This window comes from Sciurus carolinensis, chromosome 12, assembly GCF_902686445.1.
Source record: "Sciurus carolinensis chromosome 12, mSciCar1.2, whole genome shotgun sequence".
Classification (NCBI taxonomy): Eukaryota; Metazoa; Chordata; class Mammalia; order Rodentia; family Sciuridae; genus Sciurus; species Sciurus carolinensis.
This window is the reverse complement of record NC_062224.1, coordinates 101,201,237-101,219,588: the sequence shown is the minus strand read 5'-3', so window position 1 is coordinate 101,219,588 and position 18,352 is coordinate 101,201,237. Positions and strand designations below refer to the sequence as shown.

Genomic DNA, 18,352 nt, shown 5'->3' with positions numbered 1-18,352 from the left:
CTTTGGTAACATTTCTAATGATTGCAAATTGCAGTTGATATAACATAGTATGTTAATCATTTCCTTGTGGTTGGGTTATAAAGTTTCTCTTAGCTTATGTTGATGGTAGGTAGGGAGGTCCAGTGATCCTTGTGGCAGTGGGGTGAAAACAGTACCTCCATAAGTTTACCTTTCAGGGGTGAATCTGTAACTGTCTTTCAACTTGTGCAGTACAGTTAAGAAAACTAAGAAAGGATTAGAGAAGATAACCTGTTTCCCCCATTTAGTCTTGGAAGTGCTTTTTTAGATGGTACAGAACAGGTGTTCTTGACCTTTTTCTGTGGATCCATGAATACTCTGAAATTTTATGAACATGTGTTTGTGTGTCCTTTTTGCCTACAGAAAGTAAGAGTTTCTCCATCAGATTCTTCAAGAGGGCATAAACCCAGAAAAGTTAAGAGCCATGGACTTGTAGAAATTCTGTTAAAAAAAAAAGGAGGCTAAGCGAAAACTGTGTAAAGAGTTCCACAAACAATATCTGTTATATTGAATTAATGTTAGTGTTCTTTTCCTTTTATTATCCAGTAGTATAGAATCAGTTTTTCTTATGAGAGAGTGGATTTTGTTGTTTTATCTGTTTTTTTAAAAAATTATTAGTATGGTATTATGATTTTCTCTTTGACATTTATTGTTTGAATAACTCAGCATTAAGATTATTAAAGCCTGTGTTGAGGGTATGGCTCAGTGGTAGAATGCTTGCTTAGTATGCTCCTAACCTTGGGTTTGATCCACCCAAAAAAAAAAGCGTAATGTTAATAAGTAGCTTTGTTCTTGTGGCCATTTATCACTCCCACCCCTCCGAATATATGTTCTGTTTGGAGCACTTTGCATTATTTCCAGAGCAATAGGTTTTTCTTTCTTTCTTCTTTCTTTCTTTCTTTTAAATATATTGTCTAAACATGCTCTTTTTTTTTTTGGTGCTGGGGATCGAACCCAGGGCCTTGTGCTTGTCTACCACCTGAGCTATCTTCCCAGCCCAACATGCTCCTTTTATAGATGATGATGTTTAGACCTGTATGTGACTTGCTCGAAGTCATGATAATTTCCAGTAATATATGAACCTATGCCAAATTTTTGCTGCTTTGTGATTATGTTAATCTTTAAATTTATCAGAGGTAAATCTTTCTATCCTTAATTTTTTTTTTTTTTTTTTCTTTCCGTCCCCCATACTTCCTATTCCAAGTACCTGGCTTTCTTTTAGCCTTTTGAACTTCTAGGGATACTTCTGCCAGACTTTAGTTTTTGATGCAATTTGCAGAAATTGAAAGATGAGGAAAGCATATATAAATATATATAGAGAGAGAGGGGAGGAGAAAATAAATTGATATGCCCTTTGGAATTGCTTCAAATCACAAAATGAGAATTGTTATCTTCTGAATTCCATCCAGTCTGACTGTTGATAATCTCCATAATAATATTTTTTTTCCTTTTTTCTGCAAATGAAAATTTACCTTATTTGACAGAGATACTGAAGTAATTTCTTCACTCCTGTTCATGTCTCTTGTTATCTCAAAAAAATGTTTGTTACAAGTCTGTGCTGTTGTAATGTGGTAACATTATACTAGGAGTTGAAGGATGTAGTGGAAGTCCCTTTCCCTCCAAAAAAACCCCATGAAAACTGAAAAACTTATAACTCCAAGTTACCTTTTAGAACATAAATCTTACATAGCTCGAATTGTACCATAGATGCAAATAATTGGTGTCATAATTTTGTAGGTATTTCTGGTCATTGCATATGGTGTTAATAATGATTGAAATGAAAACAAAATTTATGCTTGTGGTAAACATACATATGAATGGTATTTTTATTATAGTACCAGTACTAATTGTGTTTGTATTGGTTAAGGGCATGGCTTTAGTAAAACACATCTGTTTGAATCTTGCCTCTGACTTTAACATTGAGACCTTTAAGCAAGTTGTTTGTATTTTGGCTCTCTTTCCTTATTTGTTACATAAATAACTCACTTATTAAACTAAATTTATTAAATTAAGGCAGTAGTTTAGAATTTACTTCATGGGGTTGTTAGAATTAAACAATTTCCAACTAAATGGTAAGTTCTCTGTAACTATTACCTATTACGAATGCATTATTTCTTAGGACTAAGATTATTGTGTTAAAGAATATGAATTTTTTATCTCTAGAAATGAATTGCTTAACTGCTTTATGAAAGGGTTATTTCAGTTGCTGTTTAAAGAGTGCGCAGGCCTCAGCTTTCTTCTGCCTTTCTTAATCTAATTATTTTCTTTGGTTACCCTCTTACCACAAGTATAATTATTCAACCAGTTATGCCCTTCCTCAAAAATTAGAACTCTTAGTATATTTTTAGTGACTAAGGGAATGTTGTTGTGACTTTCTATATTGTTACATTGTCACTTGATGGACAATATACATGGAATTGTATACAAGGGATTGTATATTCTGTGTATTAGAATTATTGTTGACAGTGTAGGAAGGTGTACAGTGGGTTAATCTTAAGTTTTATGGAGTTTTCACATACATATTATATAGGCATATATACCCACATATTATTTTATGCCTATATAATATTGTATTCACATACAATTCTCTTTTTCTCATTCTTTAAGCAAGTTTGTACCATAGTCTTTAGAGTTATGAGTTCTTGAGGCTACCTGTAAAGGCATACATTTACAAAAGAAGAAACTGAATTTGCAACTAAAGTGACTAGTCTTAGTGCACCCTGAAATTAAGAAGCAGAACTTCTTTACAGTTGGTATATTTGTAGAAATTTTGTGGCTATTCCTGTTCAGTAACCAATATTCTTATTATCGAATTGTCTCCATCTAGTGGCAGCAAATATTTTACAAGGCTGAGTACAAACAAGGGAGAAAGATGCTAGGGAGAACTTACTGCTTTGTGGGAGGGGCAGCCAACCCGGTGGTAGTTGTGTTGCTTTTGCAAAGGGAACTTTGGAGACAGTATGCCTGGTGCTTGCTATCATAGTTCATGACCTTATACAAAGAATTCCTTATTCAAGGAATTTCTCACTCTGTATATCTGAATTAGGTGTTTATTGTCGAGTATAGGAAGGTAAGAGTATGCTAATCTTTTGTTTTACAGAGTTTCCATATACACTCTCAGGTAAATATATATATATACACACATACAAAAAAATTCTCTTTCTCATATTTGCTATGAGTTAAAAGAGCATGCTGTTTGTCAGTGGAGAAGCCAGAACAATGACTCTGTTGGAGTAACTTGCCAGTTACATGGAACGGAAAAATTAAATTCCTGATCTCTTAAATATTAAAAAAAACCTAAAAATATTAATAAGTATAGGTGGATATTTTATGATTTTAGAGTGTGGATGCCAGAGAAAAAGTTAAATACAATAAAAATATATTTAAAAATATGTCATAAAGAAGTTAAAAACAAAATCAAGAAACTGGGTGGAAACACTTTTAATAGGCAAAGGTCATTTTCTTTAAAAAGTTGATAAAAATGGATATAAATAATTGACAGACTAGAAAATGATCAGTAAAACTGAAAAGATACTCCCTCCCACTCATGATTGAGACTTGCGAATTAGGACAACAATGAAGTGTCATTCCCACTTACCAGATGGGGCAGTCTTTTAAAAAAAAATATTGCTAATCACTTGTTGGTGGAAATGTAAGTTAGTATAACTATTAAGCAGTATTTGTCAGAATAAGAAAATTATCTGCCTTTTGATCCAGTAATTGTACCTCTGGGAATTTGTCCTTAGGTAATTTTTTGCTATAACTTCTTTGTGTCAAAGTTGATGCCAGCAAAACATACAGTAAACCATGGAATAAATGAATTCTAAGCCACATTTTTGTTGTTTCAGGAACTTCTAGTCATAATTGGAAAAGTCAGAAATTTCTTAGGTCACTAAGACATTAATATTTGTATAGAACACTGACTCATAATCCTGGCTGCACATAAAAACTATTTGGCTGACTTTTAAATTATACTGGGGCATGAGAGGTGCTAAAATCAGTTGACTTAAAATGGGACTTTAGTAACATTGTTTAAAATTTCTCCATTTCTATATGCAGCTAAAATTGAGAACTAGTTTTCTAAAGGAAGACTTTTTCCCATGGGTGCATTTTATTTTTTTTTTTGTGGAAGATGAGATTCCACTGGGCAAATATTTTTCTTCATCTTCTCCCATTCTACTATTGGCTTCTCCTGGTAATTGGGGTTCTCCTGTTGTATTAGTTTCCTATTGCTGCTGTAACAAATTAATAACTCGAAACAACACTGTTTTAGTCAGCTTTTTCGCTGCTGTGACTAAAAGGACTTGAACAGAATAACTGTAAAGGAGGAAAGGTTTATTCAGCGGCTCATGGTTTTAGAGGTCTTTAGTCCATAGAAGGCCAGCTCTATTCCTCAGGGCTCGAGGTGAGGCAGGGTATCATGACGCAGGAGTGTGGCAGAGGGAGCCAGCCCACGTGTTGATCAGGAAGCAGAGAGAGACTCCACTCTCCAGATACAAATATATACCCTATAGCCATGCCACCAGTGAAACACTTCCTCCAGCCACACCCCCACCTGCCTCTAGTCACCACCCATTTAATCCCTCCAAGGATTAATTTGCTGATTAGATTAAGTCTATTACCCAGTCATTTCTCTGTACCATAACAAACACCAATTTATTCTTTAAATTCTGAAGAAGTCCAAACTTGGCCTTACATGTTTAAAATTAAGGTGTTGGGAAGGTCTGAATTTTGGTGGATGTCTAGGGGAGAATACTTTCCTTTTCTAGCTTTTAGAGGCTGCCTACTTTTGACCTGTGGCCCCTTCATCTGTCTCAAGCCAGCCATTTTGTGTTTTAAGATGACTTAATTTGAGAAATTTTTACCTGTTTCATTACATCTACTTTTCTGACTCTGCTCTGTCTTCATAACACCTGTCCGACTCATAGGGACCCTCATAATTTATTATATTGGGCCAAATCTGGATCCTCCAGGATAAGTTTCTCATCTCTGAATTCTTAGTTTAACAACCTTGGCTCAGTAAATACCTTTTCCCATGTAAAGTAACATTCACAAACTTTGGGAATTAGGGCATTGATGTCTTTGGGGGCCATTATTCAATCTACCCTAGTTGAAGACTTAATTTAAAGGATATTTAAAATTTATAAATGGGATATTTTGCTGTATCTTAGATTGATAAAATATTATAGTCCAAAATGAAATATACATTATTATTAACCATAGTCATCTTGTGGTACAGCAAAACAGGAGAATTTTTTCCTCTTATAAGCTAACTGTAACATTGTAGCTGAGTAAAATAACTTTTGTTTCATGAGTTATGATTAGTGTTTATTAACCCTTGGAACAATCTGCCATTTGTCCTTTATTGTTAGGAATGTATGTTGGATAGGATAGGTTGCCTTGTCTTGTTTTTATTACCATAATAATAATAACCACATATTTTCACAGAATGCTATTAATGGGTACTTTATTTCAATACTGGCAGGATTTTATATTTGCTTGTTTTGGTAGTGCCTCAGAAGAGTTGTTGAAGGTTTAAGGTAGGTTCATTCTGCCAGATAGTGTTGTCTTCCTTGAAACAGGAAGGGGCCACAGGCTAAAAAAGATGGAGTTATCAAACCTCTTTTCTTTTTTTTTTTTCTGGTGCTGGGGTTCGAACCCAGGGCCTTGTGCTTATGAGGCAAGCACTCTGCCGACTGAGTCATCTCCCCAGCCCTCGAACCTCTGAAGACTAGAAAAGGAACGGTATTCTCCCCAAGACCTTCTGAAGTATTGTATTTTAACCAGATGCAGTGAGTGTGTAATGCTGATGTATGGTGGGAAAATTGAGAATATCATTCATCCAATACCTATGAATTTATTTAACAAGCCTAGTTTCCTTTGATCTTATTCCTTGCTTTTTAAAAATTTTATTTTGTTGATTGCTGTAAGCTGCATCTTCCCACCAAAATCTTTCAGACTTTCTGTTTTTTTCTGGGTGACGTACATGTACCTTATATGCAAGAAATCCAAAAGGGAATTCAGCTTTCCATGTCTTTCTAGAAAATGTATAACATTTTCTTTTATATTTAAATTTCTATCTCTCTCTCTCTCCTTTTTTTTTTTTTTTTTGGTACCAGAGATTGAACCACTCAGGGGTGCTTTATCACTGGAGCCACATCCCCAGCCCTTTTTATTTTTTGTTTTGAGACAGGGTCTTGCTAAGTTGCTTAAGGTTGCCGAGGCTGACCTTGAATTTGAGATCCTCCTGACTTAGCCTCCCTAGCCACTGGGATTTCAGGTATATGCCACCATGCCAGGCATAAATTTTTATTTTCTTATTGTGATAGAATATACATGACAAACTTTGTCATATTTTTATATAGTTCTGTGGCATTGACTATATTCATTTTGTTGGGCAGCTGTCACCACTGTTCCCTTGCATAATCCCACACTGAAACTATACTCATTACATAGTAACTGCCCACTATGTTCTTTCCCCAGCTTCTGCTAATCACCATTCTATTTTCTGAGTAGTAATTTGACTGTTCGTAGGTATCTCATGTAAGTGGAATTATATAATCCTTATCCTTTTGTGTTGGGTATTTTCCTTAGTATATAATGCTTTCAAGGTTTATGGTAATAGCATGTAATATGAGAGTTTCATTCCTTTTGAGGCAGGGTAATCTGTATGTACTGCATTTTGTTTATGTGTTCATCTGTCGATGGGCATTATCTTGATTACTTTATCCTTGTTATGAGTTTTGAAATCCAGAGATAGGAGATCTTTAACTTTATTCTTCTATTTTGAGATTACTTTGGCTCTTTGGAATCCTTTGAGAGTGAGTAAGAATTTTTAGGATGGGGTTTTCAGTATTTGAAAACAAAACAAAAAACCAAACAAGCAAAACATGGTCACTGGGATTTTGATTAGGATTACATTGAGTCTGTAGATTACTTTGAGTACTATCCTTATCTTAATATTAAATCTTCCAGCCTATGAACATAGAATGTCTTTCCATTTACTTAAGTCTTTCATTACTTTCAGGGTGCTTTGTAATTGTCAGTGTACAGAATTTTTTTTTTCCTCTTTTGCTAAGTCTAATCTAAGTATGGTCACACACAGTTAACATTGGGAACATTACTGAGAAATAAGTTCGTGGGAGTTGTCACCATTACTTATACAAACTAAAATGGCTACTGTGTCACTAGTGGTATAATCTTGTGAGACTACAGTGTATATATGGTCAGTTATTTACTAGGATATGGTTATGTGCTATCTGACTTATTTTTTGTTATTGTAAATAAGATATTTTCTTAATTTCTTTTTCAGGTGGTTCATGGTTGGTGTACAGAAATAAAAACTGATTGTTTGTGTGCCTTCCCCCGATTCAGTTTGGCTGAATCCATTCATTTTTTCACTTTCCCTTTCCTTCCCATTTGCTCTGGTTTAAAACTTCACTAATACATACACGCAGTACAGATACCATTTTCTGTTTTGCTGTCTTACTTTCTATCGCCAACACCTATGCAGCCACAAGTTTGGAAGCACTTCTTTTCTGTCTGTTTTATTTTCTGTATCCCATGTATTTTGCCCTCTGAAGTATTTTTGAGCCCTGCCTTCCTAATCCATCCCATTAACAGGTTTTTTTGTTGTTTTTGTTTCGTTTTGTTTTTAAACTGGGCATTTAACCCAGGGGCACTTTATCCCTGAGCCACATCCCCAGCCCTTTTTATTTTTATTTTGAGACAAGGTCTCACTCTGTTGCTGAGGCTGGCCTCAAACTTGTGATCCTCCTGCCTCACCCTCCCAAATTGCTAGGATTACAGGTATGTGCCACTGCTCCTGGCATTATCATTAACATTTCTAATACAGACCTTCCTCAAATCCATTCTCTACTCTCGCCAGTGGTCACCTCTGTCTAAATGAAAATCTGACCTTGTTGTACTGTGGAATCTTTCCTGACATATTTGCATGGTATATCAGGTCTCCCTGATGCGATCCACAGTTCAGTTTTTCAACCTTACCCTACGCTACTCCCTACTTCCCTCATTTGACTCATTTCATAGTAAACTGTGAGGATTTTCCCAAACACATCCTGCTGAGTTCTACCTTTGCTTATTATTTATTATATTGGTCCTTCTGGGCAGTTTTTCTTTCTTCATTTGATTATCTTTCATTTACCCTTAAACTGTCCCCCAAGGAGTTCCTTTCTCTAGGAAACCTGTTTTGATTTCTACTCCTCCATTTGACTTCCTTGTTGCTCTTGTAACATTATCAAATTTTACTGAAGACATGAGCTCTTGGAGATTTTCATTTTCTATCACAATGAGAGCTCTCAGTAAATGTTTCCTCAGCCCGACTTGTTTATCATGGGTCTGTTAGTTTCCAGTATGGATCGGTCAGGGGGGGACTGACTACTGCTGATATAACTGGTGTTGACCAGTGTTAGACCTTAATAAGTATATTCTGAAACCTGAGAGAAAGACTAAATTTGGGCTACTACAAAAGTACCCAATATGTGTGTGTGTGTGTGTGTGTGTGTGTGTGTGTGAAAGGATATCTCATTAGAAGAGATGAAGTGGTGATAGGAGAAATATGTTTAGCGGGCACAGATCACACTAATTGTCTAGATCTGCATTTTAAGCTAAGCCTTAAAATTTTTACAGCGTTTATTTTTCCTCTAACAATAACTTAATTGTAGGGTCTAGAAAACATTACATTTATTACTAGTATTCAAAACTTAATTAAAACTGAATAATGAGGATTTGTAAAATCACCTTTAAATGGTTCTGCTCTGTGTTCTTGTACTGTGTTCCACAGTGTGGAAAAGATATATATCCAATTAGGAATTGATTATATTACCTTTTTTAAATAAAGAAGCTATTAGCTTGCCAAAATAATTAGATGAGTACTTCCAGATGTTAAGTACAATGGCACCTTTTTTTCAATAAGGAATAACTATTTGTTGTTTTTAGAAGCTTACAGAAATTAGTGTCTGTCTTACAGCTGTAGTTTTAGATTAAAATGCTGAAAGTGGTATTTATGAGGTGATAGTCACTGCAGGCAATGTTATGATGGCAGTTGGATTGCTTACTCAGAATTTATTACAGCTCCTGGATTTGCCTAGTCTTGAGTAAATTTTTAAAATCTAACACCTGTATTCTGTAAGCAAGCAATGTTTTTAACTAAGGAAGAAATTGTTCATTCAGGGACAGGAAGTGCTGGCCCATGGCACATACCTGTAATCCCAGCTAGCTATTTGGGAGGCTGAGGCAGGAGGATCGTCAGGTTCAAGTCCAATTTAGTGACTCCCATCTCGAAAAACAAAATCAAGACTGGGGATATAACTTAGTGGTAGAAGGCACTCCTGGATTCTATCCTCAGTACTGCCAAAAATAGAGAAGAACTTTAGTTTTCTTTGTTTCATAGTAATTAGAGAGCATATCTCTAATGAAGAAAATGCTGCCTAGGAAAATGGGGAATGTAAGTAATTTAAACATGATTATATTTTCTGATATTTATTTCACAGTGTAAAAACAAATTAAGGAAACCAGTCATATACAGGAGAAAGATTTTAAGTGTTGTCTATGGAGAATTGATGTATTCATTGGTGTGTTATAGTTATCTTTGTCAAATGTGGTAAACTGAATTAATGAAACCTTGAAGATAAACCATGTTACAATCCTTGGAACCTGTAATGTCTTTACTTGGAAAAAGGGTCTTTTTGTATGTAATTAAATTAATGATTTTGCCAGGTCCATACCTGTAATTCCAGTGACTGCTAAGGCAGGAGGATTACAAATCAAAGCCAACCTCAGCAAAAGCAAGGCGCTGAGCAACTCAGTGAGACCCTGTCTGTAAATAAATACAAAAATAGAACTGGGAATGTGGTTTAGTGGCCAAGTGCCTCTGAGTTCAATCCCCAGTACACTGCCCTGCCCCCCCAAATTAATGATTTTTAAATGCTTTTATTCTGGATTACCTGGTTAGGCCTGAATGTCAATGCATGTGTCCTTATGTCAGTGCATATGTCCATACGATGCTGGGCGTGGTGGTGCACACCTGCAATCCCAGTGGCTCAGAGGCTGAGGCAGGAGGCTCTCAAGTTCAAGGCCAGCCTCAGCAATTTAGTGAAGTTCTAAACTGTTAGGTCAGAATTTGGGCGGACTGTAGGAGGGAGAGCAGTGCAACTGAGACAAAGGACAGCACGCCAAACGGACAAGAAAACTCCACTGATCCTTAAACACACCTGTTGACCTTTAACTCCACTGACCCTTAACTCCACCTGCTGACACTTAACTCCATCTGTCACTTAGTAGGACTCTCGCCCATTCCAGCCTATAAAGACCCTGGGCAGACAGGGCCACGCGAGATTTCTCTGGCTCCTTACACCGACCTGTACCCAGTGGGTGGGAATTCACCCAAGAGCCAAATTCCAATAAAACTTGCTTTGGCCGCTTTCTGTCCGATTTATTTGGCGGCTGACCATGCTCCTGAACTTACTAACAAACTTAGTGAGGCTCTGCCTCAAAATAAATAAATTGGGACTGGAGTTGTGACTCAGTGGTAGAGTGCTTGCCTGGCATGTGTGAGGTCCTGGGTTCGATCCTCAGCACCTCATATAATTAAAGATCCTTTGACAACTAAAAATATTTTGAAATAAATAGAGTTGGGAATGTGACTCACTGCTCCTGTTTTTAATCCCCAGTACAAAACCAAAACAAAACAACTACCAAAAAAAATCCAGGAAGGGTGCTGGTGGAGAATATTGAACAATGAATTCCACTATTATGAATGATTATAATACACCAATAAAAATTGTGAGGGAATAAAGGAAGGAGGCAAAGGGGAAATTACAGTCAAAAAGAGGAGGCAATATGACCTCAAAGGCAACACACTGGAATGATGTGACCATAGTCCAAGAAATGCACTTAACCCAAGCTGAAAGAGTTAGAACAGATTCTGCCCTAGAGCTTCTGGAGGAAATGTGGCATTGTCAACATTTTGATTTTGGCCCAGTGAAAACTGCATTTGAATTTCTGATCTCCAGACCTGTGAGAGAACAAAGTACTATTGTTTAAAGCACCAAATTTGTTACAGCAGCCATAGAAAACTGATGTAGCAATCATTCTTCAGAGTGTAAGTAGACATTTCTAAATAACCCTGTTTACCTAAGTTCCTTCCCTTTTTAGGAGGTATAATTTATAGCTTACTCATATTGGACTATAGTTTTATTTTAGATGCTCTGAATAGAGGCAGTTTTTATGATTAAAGCAGCTGGTAACATATTTAGGCACAGAACTCATGATAATTAGCTCAAAATAAATTTTATTTTAAAGTTCCTTTATGAGAAAAATGTTTCTTCTAATCTGGAAGCACCTTTGAGGCTGCCTATTTCCTTCAGCTACTTTCTAAGAGTGGAATTTAGACGCCTAAAATTTTACAACAGAATGGCATCTCTTTTTCCTGCACATCTAGTATTTAATGTGTTCATCTTTTACCTATGCTATTGAAACATATATATTTAAGACTTTAATCAAGAATTGAGATATCAGTTCATAGTGACCATGTGCCATGGTCTCTCCTTGAGACTTTGGTTTATTGAAAGTCTGACCAAAGAATAAGGGCCATGTAGGTTCGCTGTGCTTTAGTCCTGTATCCTTAATTGTAAGGCAGCAAGCAGTGTATCTAGCCTTATGTTATTTTCCTTTCCTCAAAGATAGTGTCTTTGGGGGAGGAGGGATAATTCAAGAAACCTTTTATAAAGAATCCATAAACTTCTTAGGAAATACAATCTGGAAACATCTCTGTCCAATATAAATTCTTTCCCCCTTAATCTTCTAGGAACTACATTTGGTATTTAGCCACTGTGGTTGCTAACAGTAGACAACTGATGAAATAACACTGACATTTTTGTTATAATCCTTGAATGAGTCCTCTAGAATCAACCTACTCACTGCCTTTCTGTCTTATGACGTATATATAACCAACTTCTAGTACTTAACTTCCAGAACTTCTCAAAAACAATTTCCTCTTTCTGAAAGTATTAATATAAAATCCTCTTTTTTTTTTTTGGTGGTGGTGCTGGGGATTGAACATAGGGGTGCTTTACCACTGAGCTATACCAAAGTTCTTTTTTATTTTGAGATGGTCTAAGTTGTCCAGTCTGGCCTTAAACTTGTGATCCTTTTTGCCTCAACCTTTCTAGTCGCCAGGATTACCAGTGTGTACCATCATCCCTGGCTAAAATCTTGGTGAGTTAGCAAGTGGCTAAATATTTGTTATTCCTAGTTTTCTACATATCAGAGGGCTAAGAAATAAGAATGTTTCTTTAGATTGAAATCAAGGTGATGATACCTTTTTAGTTTTACGTAATGTTCTAGCACTTTTTATGCATATCTCATTCAACTTTGCCAATGACCCTGCAAATTTTTATATTTGCAGATTAAAAGAAAGATTTCTGAGGTTAAGAAATTTGTGATAGCCACAGCTAATAACTTACAGAACTAGAATGCAAACCCATGTAGATTCACTTGTGTATTTTCTAGTTGTCTCATTTCTTGTGCCATAATAGGACATCCTTAAAATTAGTTCTTTGTCCTTACTGTTGAGGAATTTATGATTTAGTAGGTCTTTGTTTCTTTGAATGGTCTTGGGAACAGATGTAAGGCCCAGTTAGAGGATTTGAGAGTTTTGGAGTCTCAAAAGAGTTGAATGGGAACATGCATTTTCAATTTTTTTTCCCTGTGAACCCTGTTCTTTGTTGCACTTAGCTTCTATAGACTTGTCTGAAGTGTTTTCATACTCTTGTCAATGTACTTAAGGATTGTAGTTTAGGGGGCAGATAGAAATGATATTTATGGAGCTTCCATATCACTTGGTTTGCCAGGTACCATAAAATGAATATTTATGTAGAAAAACATGTTATAATTAGTGTTTATATTCCCAAACTAGTCTTCAAAGGATTAACCCATAATATAATGAACCTAGTAGACAAGTTTTCAGTAGTTCACAGAGCACATTTTGTTTTGTTTTTTGTTTTTCTGGTATGGGGATTTAACTCAGAGGTGCTTTACCACTGAGCTACATCCCAACCCTTTTTATTTTGAGACAGAGTATTGTTAAGTTACTGAGAGCCTTGCTAAGTTGTTGAGGCTGGCCTCAAACTTGTGATCCTCCTGCTTCAGTCTCCTAAGTCCCTGCATTATAGGTATGCACTGCTGCACCTGACAGAATGATAAATTTTAATAGATATGTTTCTTTATATTACTCTGAAAGTGGACACGCTTTCTGGAGCAGGGACAGAATAATAATAATACAGGAGTTACCTCATCAGTTCCTCTTTAGTTCTTCTTCCAGGTTAGTGCCATGATAACAGGATATTCATTCAATAGGTCAGGACCCCAAATTTTGAACCTGGGGATTTTATATCTGTTGTACAAAATCTCTAGCCCCTTGGAGGTACATAAACTTTACTCTCTAATGTAAACAGATTCTCCTTGGGAGTGGAAGGGGCAAGAGGATCTTAACTTCTTAATCTTTGAAATATAAATTCCGGGGGAGAAGATCAGACAAGTCTCAAAATTTATAACCCCTAGAATATGTGCACAGTCTGGGTTTCATCGCTTCTGAAATGTAAATACTGTATTACCAGAGAGCCAAATGTCTTACTATCAAGTTCCGTCTTAAGTTTCAAGGCTTTTTTAAAAATATTTTTTTAGATGTTGATAGACCTTTATTTTATTCATTTATTTATATGTGGTGCTGAGAATCTAACCCAGGGCCTCATATGCTAGGCAAGTCCTCTACCAGTGAGCCACAACCCCAGCCCTCAAGGCTTGTTTTTTGAAACAAATTTCTTTGCTCAGAAATACCTGATCATGCAGAAATGTAAAAATATGTTCATTGTTAAATCTTTGTTTTCTCTTACACCCCTTCCCCCTTATGGTATCAAAGTTTTATTTGAAGAAATGGTACAATGATAATGTGAATTTAAGTGGATGTTTTGGTGCAATGTGAAGAAAGGTTAAGGCAACCCCAACATGTATACATCGCTTTGGTGACCAGGGACGTCACTCCCATGACTGGGGAAGTCAGCCAGAGACATAGATCATCAGAGATACTCTCAGACCAGATTTTATTCTCCTCCACATCTTGCTGCAGACTGGCTGCACATCTTTGGTAGATTTCGCCTGCTTTTTCAGGTAATGTATCTCATAGAAGTCATACAGTCATTTTTTCGGTGACCAGTTTGCATGGGTCCAGTAGTAATCGGTTCATTTTTTTCCCCCTAAGTATAATACACACTCCATTGTGTTCAATGACTGTTCTTCCAGTCATTGGGATTTGGTTCTTGGTGTTCTGTAGGAGTGTGGTGATGAGTCTAGGTTGTCAGCTTGACTAGATTGAGAGGAAACACCTTTTCCCCCATTCTTTTCCTCCTCTTCCCTCTGGCTGCCATAAGGTGAGCAACTTTGCTCTGCCACATTCTTCTGCCATGATGTTTTGACTTCACCACAGGCTCATGGCGATGGAGCCTGCTCCCAGGGACTGAAACTGCTAAAACAGCCAATATAAGTTTCCTCCTTAAGGTGGTTTTCTCGAGTTTAGGCAACTTCATTTTCTCAGCATACTTCTTCTCATAGATTGGTGAAGGAAATATTTGGTGGAGTTCTTTAAAGCTCCATCTTTGCGCTGTCAAAGCAGTAAGGTGGATAGACCTCTAGGGTCACCTGGGATGCACCACGGGATGCCGATGCAGACGTCTGAGAAGTGGTGGCACTGAAACTGAACACACCAGATTCTGACCAAACACTGTTACAAAGTAGAAAACTGAAGCAAGACTGCAAAAAATGTTTAACTCCTGTGTTAATGTGACTTTTTTCACTATGACAATGTGAAATGTTGAGGAAGCCTATTTGAGCTCCTTTAGTCACTTTTTTTTATCAAGTATATTTTGAATAACTACTATGTACCAGGTATATTAAAAGGTACTGAGTATATTGCGGCAGGTAAGGTAGATAGCCAACCATCTTTCAAGAAGCTTAGAGGCTATAAATGTAGTATAGTGAAACCAAGAGTGCCATTATGATATCAGAATTTAAGTGCCTTGAATATTTGACAGATAATAGGCTGCTCTTGAAGGTGAGGAGTTAGCTAATACAGTAGATGTTTGTTCATCTGTATCCTTGGTTATATTCTTATGATAATCTGGTAAATGTAAAAAAAGTACTTTCCTGAGTTTTGTGAGCTGTTCTATCAGATTATCAATATGAGGAGGGGATTGTGGGAATTCCTAATTCATAGGCAGTTGGTCAGAGTACATGAGCCCTGTACTTGCAAAGGATGTTTGAAGTGGGGGCTGTCTGTGGACTGAGCCCTTACTCTATGGGGTCTTGTACTAACTTTAGGCATTTAAGTGTCAAAACTAAATTGAATTACTGGATACTTGGTGGTGTCTGGAGAGTGAGAGAATCATCTACTGATATAAAGAGAACTCACACGTTATTGTTAGTGTCAGAAGTATTGATTTAGAGGATGACTCTGTCTTATGGACATTGGCCTTTGATTTTTATACATGTTGCAGATATTTTTCTCTATTGCTAATCTTTCAAATTGCTTATGATTCTTTTGTTGATGTTGTATAGAAATTTAAAAATTTTGAGGTGAAATAGGAACCTTTCTTGAGTCTTGCATAGGCTCCCTCATCCCAATAGAATCTGACATTCTACCCTCTTTTCCTCTAGATGTTTTTATAGTTTTTTTATGTTAATCTTTCCAGAATTTTAAAATTAATTTAAAACTTTTTAAAATTAATTTTTTGATTTAATTGAAAAATTCTGAGCACATATTTTGTTTTCTAGCTATTTAACTTCTGCTTTTGTAATGATGATTTTTCTCTTTAGATTTGTTTTTCTGATTTCTAGTGCTTAGATAATTTTTTTTCATCTTTGTCATTTTATTATTTAAAATTCTAGATTTTTCTACATATAAATATTTCTGAGGGAAACTTCTCACTGCATATCTCATACATTTTGATAAGGTAGTGGTTTTGTTTTATTCACTTATAAACAACATGTAACTTTCAATTTTAATATATTTTTTAACCAATTCCAATATGTCTTTTGCCTCTGCATTAACCCATTTGATTTTTTTTTTTTTTTAACTGGCCTTGATCTTGGGATTCACCTATCGCAGCCTCCTGAGTGGTTGGGATTTATAGATGTGCACCACCATGTCCAGCAAATGCCAACTACTTGCAGTCTCCTAATGAGCTTTCTGAATATCCTATTGATACTTCCCCTTTGTTTTTTTGTTTTTTTTTTTTTTTTTTTTGGGGGGGGGTGCTGGGGATCAAACAGGGACTTGTGTGAGGCGAGCACTCTACCAACTGAGCTATCTCCCCAGCCCCCGCTTTGTTCCTTTGTTTTTTAAAGCTGCCTGCCTTTCAAAATCCACTGACTCTTTTTTATTTAAATTTTAAACTTATTTTTATTTATTTTTTTCATGTGGTGCTAGGATTGAACCCAGTGTCTCACATGTTAGGCCAAGCACTGTAATACTAAGCCACAACTCCAGCCCCTACTATGACTAACTCTTTTTTTAGACTTATTTTCTGTTTCTGCTACTGAAGTTTTCTCAGACCAGTGCTACTTTTCATTTACATATTCTCCACAGATTTGAGTACGTACTTTTAAAATTTTTTTTAGTTGTAGATGGACACATTACCCCTTTTTTAATTATTATTATTATTTACATCGTGCTGAGGATCGAACCCAGTGCCCCACACATGCCGGGCAAGCAGTCTACCACTGAGCCATAACCCCAGCCCCTACCTTTTTTTTTTTTTTTTGACACATTTCTGTTGTCAGGTATTCTTTATTCAGAAGTACAATAAACTGCTCTAACTAAGGATTGGAGCTATGAATGACAGTATGGGATAGGACATTGTTTTGGACAAGCCTCAGAACTAGGCCACAGCAAAACCATGCCAAACCAGTATGGAGTCACTTGTGCCTCATGTCACATATTCCAATTGAACTTTGAAATGGGCCAGTTTTCTGGAGAGCAGACATTCAGTCAGTCTGAACCTGCCTGCTAAGGAAATCCCCTCTGTTGTAATCCTATAAAGAAAGTAATGTTGAAATGACAAATCTTTTTTATGTTCTAATTTCTTCTATTTTTAGCCTTTTTCTGGTAAGCCTCCTCTGTTCCAGCTGATCAGAACACTTGTTTCATAGAACAAATGTTGTTGGAGTTTAAGGTGAAGGTTCCTCTAGAGGTTCCAATGGACGAGTTTCTGTCGCTCATCCCAAGATGCCAATCACAGAGAAGGGGAGTAGTGATGAAGGCAGGAAAGGAACTTTAATCAGTATAATTAAACCAGGAGGACAGAGGGACCAGTGTCCTCAGCCCTGTCTTCAGGGGTACTCACCCAAGTTTCCAGATTATTTAAGGGTAAAAGTAGTCTTGGCAATACTGTGGTCCTTTTGATCACTATATCAGGATTGGTCAGGAGGGGACTTGCCTTTGGCCAAAAGAAAGTTGCTGTTGCCTGGGGGGTAGTTTTAACTCACTGTAAGATGTTTTTATCACAGCCTTGTTCCCTGGAATCCAAGGTGAGTGCCGGACAGAATGACTCAGAGCAAAGAAGACAGGTATGAAATGGAGGCAGACATGCCACATTTTTTCCCTGTTTTCAATTACCCATTGAAAATTTGCAGGTGTAAGTAAAAAGTTAGAGCTTTTAGCAAAAGCAGCTTTTAAGTTCTTATTACATAAGGCGTTGCCCAATTTCTAGAATTGTTTAAAAAAAACAACAACAACCAAAAGCCAACTAGACCTTTCAATTTGTTGTGACTTTGTATTTTTATAGACTTCAGGTAGACCAAGATCTTGTTCTTTTGTATGGCACAAATTTTCAGTCAGTCTCTGAAGTAAATTCTGGTCTATGGAAGAATCCTTGAGATTTACTGATACTTCATTTCTTATCTTTTGGTTTCTGCCTTGTTCTTCAGTCTTTTAGACTTTATTACCTAGACTATCCATTTTTGTTCTTTTCCTCTTCTCTATTTATGTATTAGTTTTACATTTATAGGTGATGCTCAATACTATTGATTGAATTCACCATGCAGACCTGAAAAACAAGCTAAGTGTACTTTACATTTGACTTGGCTAGAGCAGGGGTGTTGGGGTCCTTTCTGCCACATCCCACGTGGAAGAGGAAAGGTTGACTGCCAGAGAAGGGTGTTGGCAGTTTTCTGTCTATTACCCAAAAACTTTACCTACTCAATAAACACATGAGAGCCAATACTCTTTTTATGAGAGAAGTGGTGTGATGGGCCGGACCAT

General features: G+C 36.5%; 1 protein-coding gene across 3 annotated transcripts in view; it reads left to right on the top strand.

The window, feature by feature from the left end:
• Positions 1-18,352, top strand: part of Rnf2 (ring finger protein 2) — a 40,697-nt gene that overhangs the window by 7,875 nt on the left and 14,470 nt on the right. The window contains exon 1 of one of the 3 annotated variants that reach the window (XM_047521229.1): positions 14,065-14,205. The exons of the other annotated variants lie outside the window; for them this stretch is intronic. The gene's annotated coding sequence lies outside the window, so the exon portion shown is untranslated. Of the gene's footprint in view, positions 1-14,064; positions 14,206-18,352 lie in introns of those variants that run through there. 3 annotated transcript variants of the gene reach the window in all.